This window comes from Pituophis catenifer, unplaced genomic scaffold (assembly GCF_029215685.1).
Source record: "Pituophis catenifer annectens isolate HBS135680 unplaced genomic scaffold, rPitCat1.0.hap2 SCAF_8, whole genome shotgun sequence".
Lineage (NCBI taxonomy): Eukaryota > Metazoa > Chordata > Lepidosauria > Squamata > Colubridae > Pituophis > Pituophis catenifer.
The window spans coordinates 71,366,900-71,372,899 of record NW_027256888.1 but is presented as its reverse complement, the minus strand read 5'-3'; positions in this window follow the sequence as shown (position 1 = coordinate 71,372,899).

Sequence of the window (6,000 nt, the reverse complement as noted above, 5' to 3'; positions counted from 1 at the left end):
ACTTCAACTCCCAGAATTCTTGTGGACCTCAACTCCCAGAAGACCTGTGGACTTCAACTCCCAGGACTCTGGGAATTGAAGTCCACAAGTCTTAAAGTTGCCAAGGTTGGAGACCCCTGATCTAGATAAACTTAATTTCAATCTTGAAATTGAAATTAATTTCAATCAAGGGGGAGAGCCTTCTCTGTGGTGGCACCTACCCTCTGGAACAATCTACCCCCAGAGATACGAGTGATCTCCGACCTCCGGACTTTTCGTCGGGCCCTAAAAACCTATTTTTTTCAGTTAGCCAGGCTGTCCTGATTTTATAGTTGGTTTTAAAATTTGATATGGATTTTAATTGAAATGTTTTAAATTACGGGCCAAATTTATTTAATTATTTTAAATCTATTTTAACTTTTGTGTATAAATGTTTTTTATCTTGGCTGTTCACCGCCCTGAGTCCGAAAGGAGAAGCGCGGTATAGAAATCTGAAAAATAAAATAATAAATAAATAATCTGAAGATGCCCGAAGAGACTAGATCTCTTCCACTATTGCTGTCTATTAAATGACATTCATAATCTTCATTATAGCAACAGCACTTAAACTTATATACTGACCCATAGTGCTTCATAGCAGTTTACAATGTCAAAGGATTATCTGCATATTGTCCCCAACAATCTGGGTCCTCATTTTACCTATCTTGGAAGGATGGAAGGTGAGTGAACCTTAAGCCTGGTCAGGATTGAACCCCAGGCTGTGGGTAGAGTTAGTGTTCTGACCCAGCTCCCCAAACACGACGAACCCTCTGACATGAACTCAAAAGATTCCTTTATTAGGAATGCTGGCAGCCCCGGCAAAAAATTTCTCTCGCAGGCTAACAAGTCCAGCTGGCCGAAAGATGAATAGTTGTCTGCCACACCTATTCATCTCCGCCTCCTGCCTTTTATCCCCAGAGCTAGGGTGGGGTCTCACTAGCAGCGGTGGCTCTTCCGTCCCAAGGATCAGCCCACAGATTTCCACTGCTCTCCTCTCCTCTGGCTTCTCCGCAGCCGCGTGTCAGGCACTGGACCCTGCTGTTCCTCATCTTCTTCATCAACCACCTCCAGACCTGGGGGCTGTTGACTCTCCATCTGAGGGCTGATGGACGGCCAAGGCTCTACCTCTGTCTCTTTCTCTCTGCCAGCTCCATTCCCTCTTCCCCCTTGGAGCTCCCAGGGTGCCCTAATGCTGACCCTGACTCCCATGCCTCCTCCTACTCCTCTGATTCGGCTCTTGGAGGGGCTGGCAGCCGACAGGCCACAACAGTTAGCCAGCAATACCCCATTCTAACCACTACGGCATCATAGCGCCCTATCATAACGATTACCCATAAACACTTTTGCTTCCATAAAATTTTCTAACTTTTTTTTAAAAACAATTTAAATCGGTGACTAATCAAGTATGGTAAACCGTCTAGCTATATTTATGCTATTTATGAGAAAAATGCTTCCTTTGTTCTATCTTGGACTCAAGGTTTTTTTTATGTTATGACCCCAATTTCTTTTACTATCAGAAGGGAATAAAATGGATATTACCCAGAATGTGGGAAAAAATGCAAATCTGATTATTTTGCTGCCATGGGATGGTGGGAAAGAAGCCAGTGAGAAAGATTTCCAACTTTCCTAGTAGTACATCTTCCCCTGAAAAAAAAAATTGATGGTGGTAACAGATTGGCATTACAGTTATTGTCTGAACTACATCTGCAGGAGATACCGTATTTTTCGGAGTATAAGACGCACTGGAGTATAAGACACACCTATCTTTTTTTGGTCAGGAAAAGAAGAAAAAGAAATCTCCCTCTGCCTCTGAGCAATTTTGCCTCCTTGCAGCAAACAGCAAACAGCCTGCTTTACTTTCATTTTCGTTTTCAGCATAGCTTGATTAGCACAAGGAAAAAAAAATATGCTCCAGCAATTTACCTCTTTGCAGCAAGCAGCAGAGCCCTGTGCAAAACAGCTGAGAGCAAATCAGCTGAGAGTCGGGAGGCCGATCCAATCAACTTGTGCTAATTAGGCTGTACTGAAGCTGAAAGGAGCTGTTTCTTCTTGCTGTTTGCATGCAAGGAGGTAACTGCTGCGAGGCAGAGGCCAAAGGGTGGGGGCCAGTGGGTGGGCGGGGCTACATTCAGTGTATAAGACGCACCTAAATTTTCACCCCCTTTTAGGGGGGAAAAAGGTGCATCTTATACTCCGAAAAATACAGTAGCTGAGAATTTTTTCTTTTTAAACTGTTTTCTTCCATTTTATAATGCCTAAAATATACAGTGCAGCCTGCTTATAGCTTTTAACAAAATGTTCTTCCTGAAATGGCCATATGGTCACACAGCTTTACATGGTCTCTTGGCCAATTCAAGAAGTGGTAAAACTAAAACCTGCATTTTTTTTTTTTTTTTTTATTTTTAGGTGCCTGGTTCTAATACAGGTGCCCAGGCTTTTAAAATGTTTCTTCTAAAAAATAATAAAATAAAAGGAAGCATTCTGCTGCTTTAGAAGTTTATAAAATATTCACGATCCCTCCCAAGTCTAATCTGAGAAATTTTACACAGACTTTTATTTCAAAAACAGCCTGAACGTCTACCAGATGCGAAATCTTTCCCTAGAGCTGGGCTTTAAAATGGATTGAATTTCTCTATTAAACCAGGATAGATCAGAGAGAGAGAGAGAGAGAAAAAAAGACTTAACCATGTCCATTCTCTTCATACCAAGAGAAAAACTGCAGCACTATCTTCTCAATAAGGGACGCAGTGGCTCAGTGGCTAGGATGCTGAGCTTGTCGATCAGCGGTTCGAATCCCTAGTGCCGCGTAACGGGGTGAGCTCCCGTTACTTGTCCCAGCTTCTGCCAACCTAGCAGTTCGAAAGCATGTAAAAAATGCAAATAGAAAAATAGGAACAACCTTTGGTGGGAAGGTAATAGCGTTCCATACGCTTTTGGCGTTTAGTCATGCCAGCCACATGACCACGGAGACGTCTTCAGACAGCACTGGCTCTTCGGCTTTGAAACGGAAATGAGCACCACCCCCTAGAGTTGGTAATGACTAGCACATATGTGCGAAGGGAACCTTTACCGTTACCTTTTATCTTCTCAATATATTTAATTTCATTTCTCCAATAAAAGTTTCTTCTTTTTTCTTAATCACTCACATACATCCAGTGCAGTAGTGAAATCCAAATTTTTTTACTACCGGTTCTGTGGGCATGGCTTGGTGGACGTGACTTGGTGGGCGTGGCAGGGGAAGGATACTGCAAAATCTCCATTCCCACCCCACTCCAGGGGAAGGTTACTGCAAAATCCTTCCTGGGGGAAGGATACTGCAAAATCTCCATTCCCTCCCCACTCTGGGGCCAGCCAGAAGTAGTATTTGCTGGTTCTCCAAACTACTCAAAATTTCTGCTACCGGTTCTCCAGAACCTGCTGGATTTCACCCCTGATCCAGTGGCTATTTGGAAATCTGTTTGCAGTTGAAATGCTAAATTATAATCTTTTTCGGGGATTTATCTTTTTATTATTATTATTATTCTAAATACTGACAAAGAAGACCTCCTCTGTTGTCGCTTGATATAATGAGCTCACAGAATTTAAAAGATATCTGGAAGCTTATAAAACCCAAATGTACACAATCAATGGGAATCTTCCCAAGCGATAATGCTCGGATTGATCTGGAATAATTTGGTTATGACCTTTTGTATCCTACTCTGAGATCACTTTTTACTGACACCATTAGCCAGAGACAAACTGTAGTTTGACGCTACCCTTTTAGCAACTACCATGCTATTGATTTAGCTCTGAGAGCAAAGTAGTTAGCGTCAAATTGTTTATGTCATCAAAGTCTTTTTTTTTTTTTTTAATGAACTTCAGGCAGTAATGAGACTGCTGGCCTGAACATTTTTGTTTTGCATTTATTGCCACAAAGTGTAGAATTAATGTGCACAAGAGAATGCGAACCAAACCAAAACAGCTTGTTAAGTATTATGGCTTCTTTGATTTTTGCCGAATGTGGTTTTACAATACTTCTCCATATTTAATTTTCTATCACAGTATCAGGTGCGTACAAGTTACCAAAAATCTAGTGAAATGGGGCCCAGTAACCATCTTGTACAGATTTCTAGTAGGTCTTGATTTTGATGCTGGCTTGGAACTGAAAAAACGAAGGTTGTTGACCAGCACAAGAGATGCTATAAACTGTCCAGTTGGCAGTAGAACCATAGAATTTTATTGGCCAAGTGTGATTGGACACACAAGGAATTTGTCTTGGTGCCTATGCTCTCAGTGTACATAAAAGAAAAGATACGTTCATCAAGAATTCTAAGGTACAACACTTAATGATACTCATAGGGTACACATAAGTAATCAGGAAACAATCAATATCAATATAAATCGTAAGGATACAAGCAACAAAGTTACAGTCATAGTCATAAGTGGAAGGAGATGGGTGATGGGAATGATGAGATTAATAGTAGTGCAGATTTAGTAAATAGTTTGACAGTGTTGAGAGAATTATTTGTTTAGCAGAGTGATGGCGTTCGGGGGAAAAACTATTCTTGTGTCTAGTTGTTCTGGTGTGCAGTGCTCTATAGAGTCATTTTGAGGGTAGGAGTTGAAACAGTTTATGTCCAGGATGTGAGGGGTCTGTAAATATTTTCACAGCCCTCTTTTTGACTCTTGCAGTATACAGGTCCTTAATGGAAAGCAGGTTGGTAGTAATTGTTTTTTCTGCAGTTCTAGTTATCCTCTGAAGTCTGTGTCTATCTTGTTGGGTTGCAGAGCCAAACCAGACAGCTATAGTTTGACAGACTCAAAAATTCCTCTGTAGAACTGGATCAGCAGCTCCTTGGGTAGTTTGAGCTTTCTGAGTTCAAAGAACATTCTTTGTTGTGCTTTTTTGATGATGTTTTTGATGTTAGCTGTCCATTTTAGATCTTGCGATATGGTAGAACCTAGAAATTGATACTGTGTTACTGTTGATACTGTGTTGTCTAGTATTGTGAGAGGTGGAAGTATAGGAGGGTTTCTCCTAAAGTCTACCACAATTTCTATGGTTTTGACTGTGTTCAGTTCCAGATTGTTCCGGTCACACCACGAGGCTAGTTGTTCAACCTCCCGTCTGTATGCAAATTCATCATTGTCTCGAATGAGACCATTCACTGAAAAAACTAAGGTTGTTGACCAACACAAGTGAAGTGGATAGAAAACTAGATGCCGTAAAATGTCCAGTTGGCAGTACATTTTATCTTTAAATGGGCCATGTTGAAGGCACTTTATGGACAACCTTGAAAAGTATGCTTGAAGCGATTTGGATCAAAATGACTTTTAAGTAAGAATGGGCTGATGTCAGAGTCACCATTGTGCTGAAGACCATTTCCATTACATTGGAGTTAATATGATCCAGAGGGAGCTGCAACTAACTTTAGATCTGAGGAGCCCTTGGTGCTTTCTGAACTTAGTTGTTTTTCAGATGTTTCATTACCCAAACTATGTAACATGACATCATCCGTGCTGAGTGCTGACTAGGTAACATGGATGATGTTACCTAGTTTGGATAACGAAACATCTCCAAGAAAACAATCAAGCTCAAAGAACATTGAGGACCCCTCATGTAAACCAACAGCAACAAATAACAGAATAACAGAGTTGGAAGGGACCTTGGAGGTCTTCTAGTCCAACCCCCTGCTCAGGTAGGAAATCCTATACCTGTGATGGCAAACCTATGGCATGCGTGCCACAGGTGGCACATTCAGCCATATCGGTGGGCACACGAGTTCAGCTCCGACACACATGCGCGCACCAGCCAGCTGATTTTTGGGCCTTCTGGGCCCACCGGAAGTCGGCAAACAGGTGATTTCCGGCCTTCAGAGGGCCTCCGGGGTGGGGGGGAAGCTGTTTTCGCCTTCCCCAGTCTCCTAGAAAGGCTCTGGAGCCTGGGGAGGGTGAAAAACAGGCCTACCGGGCCCACCGGGCCATTGCGTGCCAAAAGCAGGA